At 44.4% G+C, this 20,665-nt stretch overlaps 1 protein-coding gene across 1 annotated transcript in view; it reads right to left on the bottom strand.

Annotated features, from left to right (window-relative positions):
• Positions 1-13,893: 13,893 nt before the first annotated feature.
• Positions 13,894-20,665, bottom strand: part of LOC128661186 (1-phosphatidylinositol 4,5-bisphosphate phosphodiesterase gamma-1-like) — a 370,915-nt gene continuing 364,143 nt past the window's right edge. The window contains 1 exon segment of the mRNA XM_053715427.1: positions 13,894-20,665. This exon segment is cut by the window's right edge and continues 2,268 nt beyond it. The gene's annotated coding sequence lies outside the window, so the exon portion shown is untranslated.

Genomic DNA, 20,665 nt, shown 5'->3' with positions numbered 1-20,665 from the left:
GGTGGCCAGGTGATGTATTTCTCAACAATAAGGAATTAAGTCGTGGACTCTCCCTGCCAGGAAGCAAAGGAATTTATCTGGTAAGCATAAATAGTTTTTTCTTCGTTCTCTTGGTATCATTATTTGAAAACCAGGAATGTAAGCTTAGGAGCCGGCCCATTTTTGGTTCACCACCTGGGTAGCGCTTGCTGATTGGTGGCAATTTGTGTTTCATATGCCTTTAAATAAACATTGCAATTTGTTTTACTCTGGTTTGTCTCTTAGTACCTGTAGACCCTGATACACACAAGAGAACAGTCTGCACACAGCGCACACTTCTCACATGACAATCATTATTATCACACACACAGCGCACACACCCTCACAGAGACACCAACAGAAAATGCACAGACATACACCCTCACAGAGACCCCAACAGAAAATGTACAGACATACACAGACACCCTCACAGAGACATCAATAGAAAATGGACAAAGCCATACGCACACACACCCTCACAGACACCAACAGAAAATGCACAGACATACACACACCCTCACAGAGACACCAACAGAAAATGCTTAGACACACTCTCACAGAGAGACCAACAAAAAATGCACATACATACACACACACCCTCACATGGACATCCACAGAAAATGCACAGACATACACACACCCTCACAGAGACATCTGCAGAAAATGCACAGACATACACACACAAACCCTCACACAGACAACAACAGAAAATGCACAGACATACACACAAACCCTCACACAGAAATAACAGAAAATGCACAGACATACACACACACATCCTCACAGAGACACCAACGGAAAATGCACAAAGACATACATACACACCCTCACAGAGACATCCACAGAAAATGCACAAAGACATACATACGTACCCTCACACAGACACCAACAGAAAATGCACAGACATACACACACACCCTCACAGAGACATCCGCAGAAAATGCACAGACATACACACAAACCCTCACACAGACACCAACAGAAAATGCACAGACATACACACACACCCTTACAGAGACACCAACGGAAAATTCACAGACATACATACACACCCTTACAGAGACATCCACAGAAAATGCACAGACACAACACACACACACTCACAGAGACATCCACAGAAAATGCACAGAGACATACACACACATACCCTCACAGAGACACCAACAGAAAATGCACAGACATACACACACACCCTCACAGAGACACCAACAGAAAACGCACAAAGACATATACACACATTCTCACAGAGACATCCACAGAAAATGCACAAAGACATACACACACATTCTCACAGAGACATCCACAGAAAATGCACCGACACACAAACACACCCTCACAGAGACACCAACAGAAAATGCACAGACACACCCACACCCTCACAGAGACACCAACATAAAATGCACAGACATACATACACACCCTCACAGAGACATCCACAGAAAATGCACAAAGACATACACACACACACCCTCACAGAGAACCCAACAGAAAATGTACAGACATACACACACACCCTCAAAGAGACACCAACAGAAAATGCACAAAGACATACACACACACCCCCTCACAGAGACACCAACAGAAAATGCACAGACATACACACACCCTCACAGAGACACCAACAGAAAATGCACAAAGACACACCCTCACAGAGAGACCAACAAAAAATGCACAGACATACACAAACACACCCTCACATGGACATCCACAGAAAATGCACAAAGACATACGCACACACCCTCACAGAGACATCCACAGAAATTGCACAGACATACACACACACACCCTCACAGAGACATCCACAGAAAATGCACAGACATACACACACACACCCTCACAGAGACATCCACAGAAAATGCACAAAGACATACGCGCACACACACCCTTACAGAGACACCAACAGAAAATGCACAAAGACATACGCGCACACACACCCTTAGAGACATCCACAGAAAATGCACAAAGACATACGCACACACCCTCACAGAGACACCAACAGAAAATGAACAGAGACATACGCACACAGCCTCACAGAGACACCAACAGAAAATGCAGACATACGCACACACACCCTCCCAGAGACATCAACAGAAAATACAGACATACACAACACACACACACTCACAGAGACACACACACACCCTCATATAGACACCAACAGAAAATGCACAAAGACATATGCACACACCCTCACACAGACATCCACAGAAAATGCACAAATACATACGCACACACCCTCACACAGACATCCACAGAAAATGCACAAATACATACGCACACACCCTCACACAGACATCCACAGAAAATGCACAAAGACATACATACACACACCCTCACAGAGACATCCACAGAAAATGCAGACATACACACACACACACCCTCTGAGACACCAACAGAAAATGCACAGAGACATACACACACACACACACACACCCTCACAGAGACATACACACACACACCCTCACAGAGACACCAACAGAAAATGCACAGACATACGCACACACACCCTCCCAGAGACACCAACAGAAAATGCACAGACATACACACACACTAGCAGAGACACCAGCATAAAATGCACAAAGACATACGCACACACACCCTCACAGAGACATTCACAGAAAATGCACAGAGACATACACACACACCCTCACAGAGACACCAACAGAAAATGCACAGACATACACACACACCCTTACAGAGACATCAACAGAAAATGCACAGACATATACACACACCCTTACAGAGACATCCACAGAAAATGCACAGAGACATACACACACACACCCTCACAAAGACACCAACAGAAAATGCACAGACACACACACACCCTCACAGAGACACTAACATAAAATGCACAAAGACATACACACACACACCCTCACAGAGACACCAACATAAAATGCACAGACATACATACACACCCTCACAGAGACATCCATAGAAAATGCACAAAGACATACACACACCCTCACAGAGACCCCAACAGAAAATGTACAGACATACACACACACACCCTCACAGAGACACCAACAGAAAATGCACAAAGCCATACGCACACACACCCTCACAGACACCAACAGAAAATGCACAGACATACACACACCCTCACAGAGACACCAACAGAAAATGCTTAAAGACACACTCTCACAGAGAGACCAACAAAAAATGCACAGACATACACACACACACCCTCACATGGACATCCACAGAAAATGCACAGACATATGCACACACACCCTCACAGAGACCCACAGTAAATGCAGAGACATACACACACACCCTCATAGAGACACCAACAGAATATGCAGACATACACACACCCTCACAGAGCCATCCACAGAAAATGCAGACATACACACACACACCCTCTGAGACACCAACAGAAAATGCACAGAGACATACCCACACACACCCTCACAGAGACACCAACAGAAAATGCACAGACATACACACACACTAACAGAGACACCAGCATAAAATGCACAAAGACATACGCACACACACCCTCACAGAGACACCAACAGAAAATGCACAGACATACACACACACCCTTACAGAGACATCAACAGAAAATGCACAAAGACATATACACACACCCTCACAGAGACATCCACAGAAAATGCACAGACATACACACACACACCCTCACAGAGACACCAACAGAAAATGCACAGACATACACACACACACCCTTAAAGAGACACTAACATAAAATGCACAAAGACATACACACACACACTCACAGAGACACCAACATAAAATGCACAGACATACATACACACCCTCACAGAGACATCCATAGAAAATGCACAAAGACATACACACTCCCTCACAGAGACCCCAACAGAAAATGTACAGACATACACACACACCCTCACAGAGACACCAACAGAAAATGCACAAAGCCATACGCACACACACCCTCACAGACACCAACAGAAAATGCACAGACATACACACACCCTCACAGAGAGACCAACAAAAAATGCACAGACATACACACACACACACTCACATGGACATCCACAGAAAATGCACACATACACACACCCTCACAGAGACATCCGCAGAAAATGCACAGACATACACACACACACCCTCACAGAGACACCAACAGAAAATGCACAAAGACATACATACACACCCTCACAGACACCAACAGAAAATGCACAAAGACATACACACACACCCTTACAGAGACATCCACAGAAAATGCACAGACACAACACACACTCACAGAGACACCAACAGAAAATGCACAAAGACATGCATACACACCCTCACAGAGACATCCACAGAAAATGCACAGACATATGCACACACACCCTCACAGAGACCCACAGTAAATGCACAGAGACATACACACACACACACACCCTCATAGAGACACCAACAGAAAATGTAGACATACACACACACCCTCACAGAGCCATCCACAGAAAATGCAGACATACACACACACACCCTCTGAGACACCAACAGAAAATGCACAGAGACATACCCACACACACCCTCACAGAGACACCAACAGAAAATGCACAGACATACGCACACACACCCTCCCAGAGACACCAACAGAAAATGCACAGACATACACACACACTAACAGAGACACCAGCAGAAAATGCACAGACATACACACACACACACCCTCACAGAGACATCCACAGAAAATGCACAGAGACATACACACACAAACCCTCACAGAGACACCAACAGAAAATGCACTGACATACACACACCCTCACAGAGACACCAACAGAAAATGCACAGACATACTCACACACCCTCACAGACACATCAACAGAAAATGCACAAAGACATATGCACACACACCCTCAAAGAGACACCAACAGAAAATGCACAGACACACACACACCCTCACAGAGACATCCGCAGAAAATGCACAGACATACACACACACACCCTCACAGAGACACCAACAGAAAATGCACAAAGACATACATACACACCCTCACAGACACCAACAGAAAATGCACAAAGACATACACACACACCCTTACAGAGACATCCACAGAAAATGCACAGACACAACACACACCCTCACAGAGACATCCGCAGAAAATGCACAGACATACACACACACACCCTCACAGAGACACCAACAGAAAATGCACAAAGACATACATACACACCCTCACAGACACCAACAGAAAATGCACAAAGACATACACACACACCCTCACAGAGACACCAACAGAAAATGCACAGACATACGCACACACACCCTCCCAGAGACACCAACAGAAAATGCACAGATATACACACACACTAACAGAGACACCAGCAGAAAATGCAGACATATACACACACACACACACCCTCACAGAGACATCCACAGAAAATGCACAGAGACACACACACACACACACCCTCACAGAGACACCAACAGAAAATGCACTGACATACACACACCCTCACAGAGACACCAACAGAAAATGCACAGACATACTCACACACTCTCACAGACACATCAACAGAAAATGCACAAAGACATATGCACACACACCCTCACAGAGACACCAACAGAAAATGCACAGACACACACACACCCTCACAGAGACACTAACATAAAATGCACAAAGACATACACACACACCCTCACAGAGACACCAACAGAAAATGCACAGACATACATACACACCCTCACAGAGACATCCATAGAAAATGCACAAAGACATACACACACCCTCACAGAGACCCCAACAGAAAATGTACAGACATACACACACACACCCTCACAGAGACACCAACAGAAAATGCACAAAGCCATACGCACACACACCCTCACAGACACCAACAGAAAATGCTTAAAGACACACCCTCACAGAGAGACCAACAAAAATTGCACAGACATACACACACACACCCTCACATGGACATCCACAGTTAATGCACAGACATACACACACCCTCACAGAGACATCCGCAGAAAATGCACAGACATACACACACACACCCTCACAGAGACACCAACAGAAAATGCACAAATACATACGCACACAGACATCCACAGAAAATGCACAAAGACATACACACATACACCCCCTCACAGGGACACCAACAGAAAATGCACAGACATACACACACACCCTTACAGAGACATCCACAGAAAATGCACAAAGACATACGCACACACCCTCACAGAGACACCAATAGAAAATGCACAAAGACATACTCACACACCCTCACAGAGACACCAACAGAAAATGCACAATGACATACGCGCGTACACACACCGTCATAGTCATCCACAGAAAATGCAGACATAAACACACACACCCTCACAGAGACACCAAAAGAAAATTCACAAAGACATACACAGAAACCCTCACAGCGACATCCACAGAAAATGTACAAAGACATACGCACACACCCTCACAGAGACACCAACAGAAAATGCAGACATACACACACACCCTCACAGAGACACCAACAGAAAATGCACAGACATACACACACACCCTCACAGAGACACCAGCATAAAATGCACAAAGACATATACACACGCCCTTACAGAGACATCCACAGAAAATGCACAGACATACACACACACCCTTACAGAGACATCAACAGAAAATGCACAAAGACATATACACACGCCCTTACAGAGACATCCACAGAAAATGCACAGAGACATACACACACACACACCCTCACAGAGACACCAACAGAAAATGCAGACATACACACACACCCTCACATAGACACCAACAGAAAATGCACAGACATACACACACACCCTTACAGAGACATCCACAGAAAATGCACAAAGACATACGCACACACCCTCACAGAGACACCAATAGAAAATGCACAAAGACATACTCACACACCCTCACAGAGACACCAACAGAAAATGCACAATGACATACGCGCGTACACACACCGTCATAGTCATCCACAGAAAATGCAGACATAAACACACACACCCTCACAGAGACACCAAAAGAAAATTCACAAAGACATACACAGAAACCCTCACAGCGACATCCACAGAAAATGTACAAAGACATACGCACACACCCTCACAGAGACACCAACAGAAAATGCAGACATACACACACACCCTCACATAGACACCAACAGAAAATGCACAGACATACACACACACCCTCACAGAGACACCAGCATAAAATGCACAAAGACATATACACACGCCCTTACAGAGACATCCACAGAAAATGCACAGACATACACACACACCCTTACAGAGACATCAACAGAAAATGCACAAAGACATATACACACGCCCTTACAGAGACATCCACAGAAAATGCACAGAGACATACACACACACACACCCTCACAGAGACACCAACAGAAAATGCAGACATACACACACACCCTCACATAGACACCAACAGAAAATGCACAGACATACACACACACCCTCACAGAGACACCAGCATAAAATGCACAAAGACATACGCACACACACCCTCACAGAGACATTCACAGAAAATGCACAGACATACACACACACCCTTACAGAGACATCAACAGAAAATGCACAAAGACATATACACACGCCCTTACAGAGACATCCACAGAAAATGCAGAGACATACACACACACACACCCTCACAGAGACACCAACAGAAAATGCACAGACACACACACACACACCCTCACAGAGACACTAACATAAAATGCACAAAGACATACACACACACCCTCACAGAGACACCAACATAAAATGCACAGACATACATACACACCCTCACAGAGACATCAATAGAAAATGCACAAAGACATACACACACCCTCACTGAGACCCCAACAGAAAATGTACAGACATACACACACACCCTCACAGAGACACTAACAGAAAATGCACAAAGCCATACGCACACACACCCTCACAGACACCAACAGAAAATGCACAGACATACACACACCCTCACAGAGACACCAACAGAAAATGCTTAAAGACACACCCTCACAGAGAGACCAACAAAAAATGCACATACACACACACACCCTCACATGGACATCCACAGAAAATGCACAGACATACACACACCCTCAGAGACATCTGCAGAAAATGCACAGACATACACACACACACCCTCACAGAGACACCAACAGAAAATGCACAAAGACATACATACACACCCTCACAGACACCAACAGAAAATGCACAAAGACATACACACACACCCTTACAGAGACATCCACAGAAAATGCACAGACACAACACACACTCACAGAGACACCAACAGAAAATGCACAAAGACATACATACACACCCTCACAGAGACATCCACAGAAAATACACAGACATATGCACACACACCCTCACAGAGACCCACAGTAAATGCACAGAGACATACACACACACCCTCATAGAGACACCAACAGAAAATGCAGACATACACACACACCCTCACAGAGCCATCCACAGAAAATGCAGACATACACACACACACCCTCTGAGACACCAACAGAAAATGCACAGAGACATACACACACACACCCTCACAGCGACACCAACAGAAAATGCACAGACATACGCACACACACCCTCCCAGAGACACCAACAGAAAATGCACAGACATACAAAGACACTAACAGAGACACCAGCATAAAATGCACAAAGACATACGCACACACACCCTCACAGAGACATTCATAGAAAATGCACAGAGACATACACACACACACCCTCACAGAGACACCAACAGAAAATGCACAGACATACACACACACCCTCACAGAGACATCCACAGGAAATGCACAGACATACACACACACACCCTCACAGAGACACCAACAGAAAATGCACAGACATACACACACACACCCTCACAGAGACATCCACAGAAAATGCACAGAAATACACACACGCACCCTCACAGAAACATTCATAGAAAATGCACAGAGACATACACACACACACCCTCACAGAGACACTAACATAAAATGCACAAAGACATACACACACACCCTCACAGAGACACCAACATAAAATGCACAGACATACATACACACCCTCACAGAGACATCAATAGAAAATGCACAAAGACATACACACACCCTCACTGAGACCCCAACAGAAAATGTACAGACATATACACACACACCCTCACAGAGACACTAACAGAAAATGCACAAAGCCATACGCACACACACCCTCACAGACACCAACAGAAAATGCACAGACATACACACACCCTCACAGAGACACCAACAGAAAATGCTTAAAGACACACCCTCACAGAGAGACCAACAAAAAATGCACAGACATACACACACACACCCTCACATGGACATCCACAGAAAATGCACAGACATACACACACCCTCAGAGACATCTGCAGAAAATGCACAGACATACACACACACACCCTCACAGAGACACCAACAGAAAATGCACAAAGACATACATACACACCCTCACAGACACCAACAGAAAATGCACAAAGACATACACACACACCCTTACAGAGACATCCACAGAAAATGCACAGACACAACACACACTCACAGAGACACCAACAGAAAATGCACAAAGACATACATACACACCCTCACAGAGACATCCACAGAAAATACACAGACATATGCACACACACCCTCACAGAGACCCACAGTAAATGCACAGAGACATACACACACACACACACCCTCATAGAGACACCAACAGAAAATGCAGACATACACACACACCCTCACAGAGACATCCACAGAAAATGCAGACATACACACACACACCCTCTGAGACACCAACAGAAAATGCACAGAGACATACACACACACACCCTCACAGCGACACCAACAGAAAATGCACAGACATACGCACACACACCCTCCCAGAGACACCAACAGAAAATGCACAGACATACACAGACACTAACAGAGACACCAGCATAAAATGCACAAAGACATACGCACACACACCCTCACAGAGACATTCATAGAAAATGCACAGAGACATACACACACACACCCTCACAGAGACACCAACAGAAAATGCACAGACATACCCACACACCCTTACAGAGACATCAACAGAAAATGCACAAAGACATACACACACACCCTCACAGAGACATCCACAGGAAATGCACAGACATACACACACACACCCTCACAGAGACACCAACAGAAAATGCACAGACATACACACACACACCCTCACAGAGACATCCACAGAAAATGCACAGAAATACACACACGCACCCTCACAGAGACATTCATAGAAAATGCACAGAGACATACACACACACACCCTCACAGAGACACCAACAGAAAATGCACAGACATACACACACACCCTTACAGAGACATCAACAGAAAATGCACAAAGACATACACACACACCCTCACAGAGACATCCACAGGAAATGCACAGACATACACACACACACCCTCACAGAGACACCAACAGAAAATGCACAGACATACACACACACCCTTACAGAGACATCAACAGAAAATGCGCAAAGACATATACACACACCCTCACAGAGACATCCACAGAAAATGCACAGACATATGCGCACACACCCTCACAGAGACTCACAGTAAATGCACAGAGACATACACACACCCACACACCCTCATAGAGACACCAACAGAAAATGCAGACATACACACACACACACCCTCTGAGACACCAACAGAAAATGCACAGAGACATACACACACACACCCTCACAGAGACACCAACAGAAAATGCACAGACATACGCACACACACCCTCACAGAGACACCAACAGAAAATGCACAGACATACACACACACTAACAGAGACACCAGCAGAAAATGCACAGACATACACACACACACACACACACACACCCTCACAGAGACATCCACAGAAAATGCACAAAGACATACACACACACACCCTCACAGAGACATCCACAGAAAATGCACAGAGACATACACACACACACCCTCACAGAGACACCAACAGAAAATGCACAGACATACACACAAACCCTCACAGAGACATCCACAGAACATGTACAAAGACATACGCACACACCCTCACAGACATCCACAGAAAATGCAGACATACACACACACCATCACATAGACACCAACAGAAAATGCACAGACATACACACACACCCTTACAGAGACATCAACAGAAAATGCACAAAGACATATACACACACCCTCACAGAGACATCCACAGAAAATGCACAGACATATGCACACACACCCTCACAGAGACTCACAGTAAATGCACAGAGACATACACACACACACACACCCTCATAGAGACACCAACAGAAAATGCAGACATACACACACACACCCTCTGAGACACCAACAGAAAATGCACAGAGACATACACACACACACCCTCACAGAGACACCAACAGAAAATGCACAGACATACGCACACACACCCTCACAGAGACACCAACAGAAAATGCACAGACATACACACACACTAACAGAGACACCAGCAGAAAATGCACAGACATACACACACACACACACCCTCACAGAGACATCCACAGAAAATGCAGAGACATACACACACACACCCTCACAGAGACATCCACAGAAAATGCACAGAGACATACACACACACACCCTCACAGAGACACCAACAGAAAATGCACAGACATACACACAAACCCTCACAGAGACATCCACAGAACATGTACAAAGACATACGCACACACCCTCACAGACATCCACAGAAAATGCAGACATACACACACACCATCACATAGACACCAACAGAAAAGGCACAGACATACACACACACCCTTACAGAGACATCAACAGAAAATGCACAAAGACATATACACACACCCTCACAGAGACATCCACAGAAAATGCACAGACATACGCACACACACCCTCACAGAGATACCAACAGAAAATGCCCAGACATACACACACACTAACAGAGACACCAGCAGAAAATGCACAGACATACACACACACACCCTCACAGAGACATCCACAGAAAATGCAGAGACATACACACACACACCCTCACAGAGACATCCACAGAAAATGCACAGAGACATACACACACACACCCTCACAGAGACACCAACAGAAAATGCACAGACATACACACAAACCCTCACAGAGACATCCACAGAACATGTACAAAGACATACGCACACACCCTCACAGACATCCACAGAAAATGCAGACATACACACACACCATCACATAGACACCAACAGAAAATGCACAGACATACACACACCCTCACAGAGACACCAACAGAAAATGCACAAAGAGATACGCACACACACCCTCACAGAGACATCCACAGAAAATGCACAAAGACATACACACACACACCCTCACAGAGACACCAAAAGAAAATTCACAAAGACATACACACAAACCCTCACAGAGAAATCCACAGAACATGTAGAAAGACATACGCACACACCCTCACAGAGACATCCACAGAAAATGCAGACATACACACACACCCTCACATAGACACCAACAGAAAATGCACAGACATACACACACCCTCACAGAGACACCAACAGAAAATGCACAAAGACAAACGCACACACACCCTCACAGAGTCATCCACAGAAAATGCACAAAGACATATGCACACACACCCTCGCATAGACACCAACGGAAAATGCACAGACATACGCGCACACACACCCTCACAGAGACAACAACAGAAAATGCACAAAGACATACACACACACACACACCCTCACAGAGATATCCACAGCAAATGCACAAAGATATATGAGCACACCCTCACAGAGACACCCACAGAAAATCCACAAAGACATATGCACACACACCCTCACTGAGACATCCACAGAAAATCCACAAAGACATATGCACACACACCCTCACTGAGACATCCACAGAAAATCCACAAAGACATATGCACACACACCCTCACTGAGACATCCACAGAAAATGCAGACATACGCACACACCCTCACAGACATCCACAGAAAATGCAGACATACACACACACCATCACATAGACACCAACAGAAAATGCACAGACATACACACACACCCTTACAGAGACATCAACAGAAAATGCACAAAGACATATACACACACCCTCACAGAGACATCCACAGAAAATGCACAGACATACACACACACACACACCCTCATAGAGACACCAACAGAAAATGCACAAAGACATATGCACACACACCCTCACAGAGACATCCACAGAAAATGTACAAAGACATACGCACACACACCCTCACAGAGACACCAACAGAAAATGCACAAAGACATATGCACACACACCCTCACAGAAACATCCACAGAAAATGTGCAGACATAAACACACCCTCACAGAGACCCCAACAGAAAATGCACAGACATACACACTCACACACACACACCCTCACAGAGACACCAACAGAAAATGCACAAAGACATAAAAACTCTCATCTGGAAAGTCCTTGCATAAAGGGGCAGTACACTGGAATGTAATAAAAAAAAAATATATATATATATATATATATATAATCATATCTGCTAAAAGGGCACCTATTATTTGTATATTGAGGAGGAAACATTTCTGCATGGTTTTAAATATACAATTTATCTGTACAAACTGAAGTACCAAGTCTGTCTCACACTGTGCATAGTGGTTTAGTGCACACTCAGAGATCCTCTCAAATGCTAATGCTTTACTTCTTGCAATGACATTTCCCGCTCTCAATAGCACTCTGCTGTAGCGCCCTCTGGTGGCTGACATTTTTTTTAAATAATAGTTGTGCTTGCCTCTTTACCCTTTCACCCCCTGATGGCGGCCCTGTCATACACACACAGCGCACACTTGACACATGACTAACTGATCACTGGCACATTGTCACATAACAATCTTTGTCACACACACACAAAACACAATTAAAAACATTGTTTAGGAGGAGATTTTTATTATTTATTAACATAAATTTTGCTCCAATTTGTCCAGTTTCCCATTAATCTCCCGGTTAAAACATTTGAGTATTTCCTTTGATGCATACAATAGTCTGTAACACAGCACAAGTTAAACTCTGATAAATAATCCTGGTCCTCACTCGCTTACTATCCTTCATTAGCCATAAGGCACTCCAGTGTTTACAATAATGACTCTGTGGCTTTTAATAGCCGGCTCTTAACCCTTTGGTTGCTAGAGAGGATTGTAAACATTGCACTGCAATGTGCTGTGGTCCAAAGGGTTAAATTATTAAGGCACTCCAGGCATAAACGCCATGTATCTGTGTGATTGACTAACAGCAGAAGTTCTGTACCTTGCCCTTTAAGGTCTGTGATTTGGTCGGGTTCAATGGCTTTGCCCTAACCTGTCTATCAATAGCTCATATCTGATCTGCAACACTAATGATGAACAATACAATTACCCCTGTTTAATAGCTCTCTGGCACATGCAATATAAAACACTGACATCACAAGATATGTGGGCTTAATTAGCAGAACTGATCAATATCCTAATACTAAGTTTTTGTACATGAAATAGTAAGCCTAATAGAACTGGAAACTGCATAGTGCTAGTTAGTTTTTAATACGCTGCTGTGTATTGTGTTTGGGTCATTTGTTTTAATGACTTCCAAAACGTTATTCATGTACTTGTGATCTTGCTCTGCAGTAACATTGCACCAGGCAATAAAAAGGTAAATATCTAAAAAATGGTTCATTTTAGGGGGAAAAAAAGATAGTTTGGGACAATGTGTAGCCAGTTTTAAATTCTGCTTTAAAGTACTTAAAGGGATATGAAACATAACATTATTTATTTTGTGTTTCAGATAGAACATGCAATTTTAAACAACTTCCTTTTTTAATTCAATTATGTTTCTTCGTTCTCTTGGAATTTTTTGTTGAAAAGCAGAGACGTGCTTAGGAGCTGGCCCATTTCTGGAGCACTATATGGCAGCAGTTTTGCAAGAATGTTATCCATTTGCAAGACCACTAGATGGCAGCACTATTTCCTGCCATATAGTGCACTAGATGCTACCTAGGTATCTCTTTAGCACAGAATATCATGGGAATTAAGCAAATTTGATAATAGAAATAAATTGTAAACAATTTTTAAAAGTTGTATGTTCTATCTCTATCACAATTTTTTTTCTTTCATATCGCTTTAACTGTATTTAGGGGATGGAATATAGGCTGCATCTGGCATATCTTTGTTGTTGATTTAGCTTGGTGTTTTGAGCCAACTCCATAGTTATAGTTTTACAGTAAGAAAACTTCATTTTACTTATGTCCCAACCAAGCAGTTGCCAAATTTATCTGAAACGTAGTAGCCACCTAGAATGCAAAATGGCGGCTGTACATTTTTTTTATTAGGAGCCAGGGATTCATTTTGTAAGGAGGCAAATCTATAAGAGTTAAGTACTGGCACCCAGGACTTGTCTAATACACTAAGGCAGCAAACAGGCCCAGATATGGTTATATTTTCAGAATGATCAGATCTAATTGATGGGTCTTGGTTTATTAGGAAAGTCTGGCCTATTTAGCAGCCCCAGAGATATGGATTTGTCCCGTATGTAATTCTCTTCAGTTTGATACAACCTATCATAGTAAATGAAATTATACCAAATATACAGATTAATAAATATTTCCTTTGAAAAACTATTCAGGAAATAACTGTGGTCACAGGTAAACTGTTTGCCATAGATCTGAATCCAACCATTACAATTGTTTTCATATACTTGAGTTTTTGGGTCAGAATGTGATGGGCGGACACCTAGACTATACCAAGATACCACTGCCCATGACACACATCTGCAAAATGCGGATGTCCACCATTTTGGTGTCAGGTAATTGGCATCATAAGAGTAGTTAGAAGCAGGGTCAATGAGAGTTAACGCTATCCTAGCATTGTGGCTGCAACTTTGACAATGGACTAAAGATTTTCAATGTAGACTGGTTAATAGTACTTTTTTGCTAAGAAGAGCTTAGTCAGCAATGATGCCTAAACCTGCCAAGCCATTAATAAAGAAAGGCTCATACAAAACTGTAACAAAGACCCAGAAGAAGAATATCAAGAAGAAGGAAAGAAAGCGACACCATATACGTGTACCTGACAGTAGTGCACCAAGACACTGGCATCTCCTACAAGGCCATAAGGGGTCATGAATGAATTTGTGAGCCACATTTATTAGTGCACCACAGAGGAAGAATCCCACCTGGCTTACTACAAGGGCATAACCACAATCTCCCTAGAGATCCCAACTACTCTCCACATCCTGTTGACTGTAGGTCACTAAGCATTCCATGTCTTAGGGCACCAAAGTTATGATTAGATACATCAGCTCCAAGTAACCCTGACCATCCTGCTAATATGTCAACTGATTTATCCATATAGGATGGAGGTGAGCTAGCAGGATGGAGGTGAGCTAGCAGGATAGAGGTGAGCTAGCAAGATGGTGGTGAGCTAGAAGGATGGAGGTGAGCTAGCAGAATGGACGGGAGTTAGTAGGATGGGGGTGAGCTAGTGGGATGGTGGTGAGTTAGAAGGATGGAGGTGAGCTAGCAGAATGGACGGGAGTTAGTAGGATGGGGGTGAGCTAGTGGGATGGTGGTGAGTTAGAAGGATGGAGGTGAGCTAGCAGAATGGAGGTGAGCTAGTAGGATGGTGGTGAGCTAGCAGGATGGAGGTGAGCTAGTAGGATGGTGGTAAGGTAGAAGGATGGAGGTGAACTAGTAGGATGGTGGTGAGCTAGCAGAATGGAGGTGAGCTAGTAGGTTGGTGGTGAGTTAGCAGGTCGGTGGTGAGTTAGCAGGTCGGAGATGAGCTATGAGGATGGAGGTGAGCTAGCAGGATTGAGGTGAGCTAGCAGGATAGTTTGAAGCAGAAAATGGGAGCAGACAATTGAGATGTCCGAAAGAAGGCAATAGTGACATTAATAGGGATGAAGTGCAGAGATAAAGGGACATATTAACAGGGGTAGAGTAAGATGGAAGGACACAAGTCAGCAGGGCAGAATAAGATGGAAGGGGCAGTAAAGAGAATAAGAGAGATAGAGGACAAATGTAAGGAAAGGAACAAACGAGAGGAATGGCGGCCACGTGTGGAGCAAAAAACAGGATGAAAATAAAGTAGTGTCTGGGGTTACGCATTATATATTTTTATTCTGCTATCCAAGAGGCTAATGGTTGACTCGTTGTGACATTGACACATTATATCCACAGAAAACTTGTGGCAACAGCACCTTTGCTACAGTAGATTCCTAGCCATGTGACAACTTACTACCTATGTGTATGACACAATACTTGCTCCTAAGTGTGTCAGCGGCAGGCTTTAGATAGTGTCCATCGTCATGTGTGCTCTAGAATCGCACTAGACCTGCTGGTTTACCTTGTGTAAAAATAAATATGCGTACTTTAGTTCTAAAGTCTATTGCTCAACATTTTATCAAATAATCACCTCAAAAGATTAATTATTCATTTAATATGCGCCTGGCATTTGTATTTTTGTGCCCTCCATGTGATTTATTTACCATTTGTTTTATTGCATTAATAGGTGACAGAGGCCATAAACCTAGGAGAATTAGGTGTTTCATACTTGGTTTGGTAAAATAGATCAAAGCTGACTGAGCGTTTCTTCTCATATTTACATGGTAATGTGCATGTATGTATTGGGTACTTGTAAAGCGCGGATAATCACCCATAAGGGTCTCAAGGCGCTGCTCATTTTATTGATCTCGGAAGGATGAAAGGCTGAGTTGACCTTGCCGGGGATCGAACCTGCAATCCTTAGGTTGCTACAGAGCTCAGCCACAGTGCATTAGCATGCTGAGCTATCTGTCCAGCTAAGTAAGTAAGGTTCTTAAAAGGGCCCACTAACTAAGGCAACATAAAATACAATTGTAGGGGGTCCTGGCAGAGCAGAGTGCTGAATTCATAGCAGAGCAGCGGTAAAACTTAAACAGTTGAGATAAGATTTTTTCTATAACTATGCACAACTCCCTTCCTCAGCCGTGCCTGCTTGCTCTGTATTACTTGCTCATGCACATCTGTCACGGTCTAAAACTGAATAAAAATGTAGTTGTTGATCAGGGCGGCCAAAAGTTGCACATTTTGTATTTCAGATGGAAGGAGACAAGCCAGCAGGGAGTGCAGGATATGCATATATACACAAGATTCCTGTCTTTGCCACCAGTGACAGGACCATGGCTGGACAGAAATACTTCCAGGAACACTAGATCACTGCCAGGAACACTAGAGCACTTTTAGAAACACTAGCGAACTGCCAGGAACATAGATCACTGCCAGGAATTATATTCCACTACCAGGATCACTAGAGCACTTCTAGGGACACTAGTGCACTGCCAGGAATACTAGCCCACAACCAGGAACACTAGAGCATTGCCATGGATTCTAGCCCACTGCCAGGAACACTAGCGCACTGCCAGGAACACTATAGCACTGACAGGAATACTAGCCCACTGCCAGGAATACTAGAGCACTGCCATGAATTCTAGACCACTGCCAGGAACACTAGACCACTGCCAGGAACACAAGAGCACTGCCAGGAACACAAGAGCACTGCCAGGAATACTAGCACACTAAAAGGAATACTAGAGCACTGTCAGGAATACTAGCCCACTACCAGGAACACTAGAGCACTGCCTGGAACACTAGAGCACTGCCAGGAACACTAGAGCACTGCCAGGAACACAAGAGCACTGCCAGAAATACTAGCCCACTAAAAGGAATACTAGAGCACTGCCAGGAATACTAGCCCACTACCAGGAACACTAGAACACTGCCAGGAATACTAGAGCACTGCCAGGAACACAAGAGCACTGCCAGAAACACAAGAGCACTGGCAGGAATACTATCCCACTACCAGGAACCCTAGCCCACTACCAGGAACACTAGAGCACTGCCAGGAACACAAGAGCACTGCCAGGAACACAAGAGCACTGCCAGGAATACTAGCCCACTACCAGGAACACTAGAGCACTGCCAGGAACACTAGAGCACTTACAGGAATACTAGAGCACTGCCAGGAATTATATTCCACTACCATGATCACTAGAGCACTTCTAGGGACACTAGTGCACTGCCAGGAATACTAGCCCACAACCAGGAACACTAGAGCATTGCCATGGATTCTAGCCCACTGCCAGGAACACTAGCGCACTGCCAGGAACACTATAGCACTGACAGGAATACTAGCCCACTGCCAGGAATACTAGAGCACTGCCATGAATTCTAGACCACTGCCAGGAACACTAGACCACTGCCAGGAACACTAGACCACTGCCAGGAACACAAGAGCACTGCCAGGAACACAAGAGCACTGCCAGGAATACTAGCACACTAAAAGGAATACTAGAGCACTGTCAGGAATACTAGCCCACTACCAAGAACACTAGAGCACTGACTGGAACACTAGAGCACTGCCAGGAACACTAGAGCACTGCCAGGAACACAAGAGCACTGCCAGAAATACTAGCCCACTAAAAGGAATACTAGAGCACTGCCAGGAATACTAGCCCACTACCAGGAACACTAGAACACTGCCAGGAATACTAGAGCACTGCCAGGAACACAAGAGCACTGCCAGAAGCACAAGAGCACTGGCAGGAATACTATCCCACTACCAGGAACCCTAGCCCACTACCAGGAACACTAGAGCACTGCCAGGAACACAATAGCACTGTCAGGAACACAAGAGCACTGCCAGGAACACAAGAGCACTGCCAGGAATACTAGCCCACTACCAGGAACACTAGAGCACTGCCAGGAACACTAGAGCACTTACAGGAATACTAGAGCACTGCCAGGAACACTAGAGCACTGCCAGGAACACAAGAGCACTGCCAGGAATACTAGCCCACTACCAGGAACACTAGAGCACTGCCAGGAACACTAGAGCACTTACAGGAATACTAGAGCACTGCCAGGAACACTAGAGCACTGCCAGGAACACAAGAGCACTGCCAGGAATACTAGCCCAATACCAGGAACATTAGAGCACTGCCAGGAACACTAGAGCACTGCCAGGAACACAAGAGCACTGCCAGGAATATTAACCCACTACCAGGAACACTAGAGCACTGCCAGGAACACTAGAGCACTGCCAGGAACACTAGAGCACTTACAGGAATACTAGAGCACTGCCAGGAACACTAGAGCACTGCCAGGAACACTAGAGCACTTACAGGAATACTAGAGCACTGCCAGGAACACTAGAGCACTGCCAGGAACACTATAGCACTGCCAGGAATACTAGAGCACTGCCAGGAACACTAGAGCACTGCCAGGAACACTAAAGTGATTCAAGTCAGTGTCTCATTGCTATTGGGCATGAATGTTTTAATGATAAACTAAGCAATGCATTTGAAAGGGATACTCTACTCTAAAACTGTCATCCATCTGAAAAGCAGCATTTAAACATATACATATGAAGTAAAAGCTCAGCTGTGCACTTCTTACTAATAATCACTGGGTTACAAGTACTCAGAGTGCTGTAGCTGCAAGTAGCTATCAGCCAATAAGCAGTAACTGGAAGTGCCTATTAGCCAATGAGCAATAACCGGAAGTGCCTATTAGCCAATGAGCAGTAACTGGAAGTGCCAATGAGCAGTAACCGGAAGTGCCTATTAGCCAATGAGCAGTAACCGGAAGTGCCTATTAGCCGATGAGCAGTAACCGGAAGTGCCTATTAGCCAAT

Source organism: Bombina bombina, chromosome 5 (genome assembly GCF_027579735.1).
Source record: "Bombina bombina isolate aBomBom1 chromosome 5, aBomBom1.pri, whole genome shotgun sequence".
Taxonomy (NCBI): Eukaryota; Metazoa; Chordata; class Amphibia; order Anura; family Bombinatoridae; genus Bombina; species Bombina bombina.
Note: the sequence above shows the minus strand (reverse complement) of the source record. Positions and strands in the feature narration are given on the sequence as shown.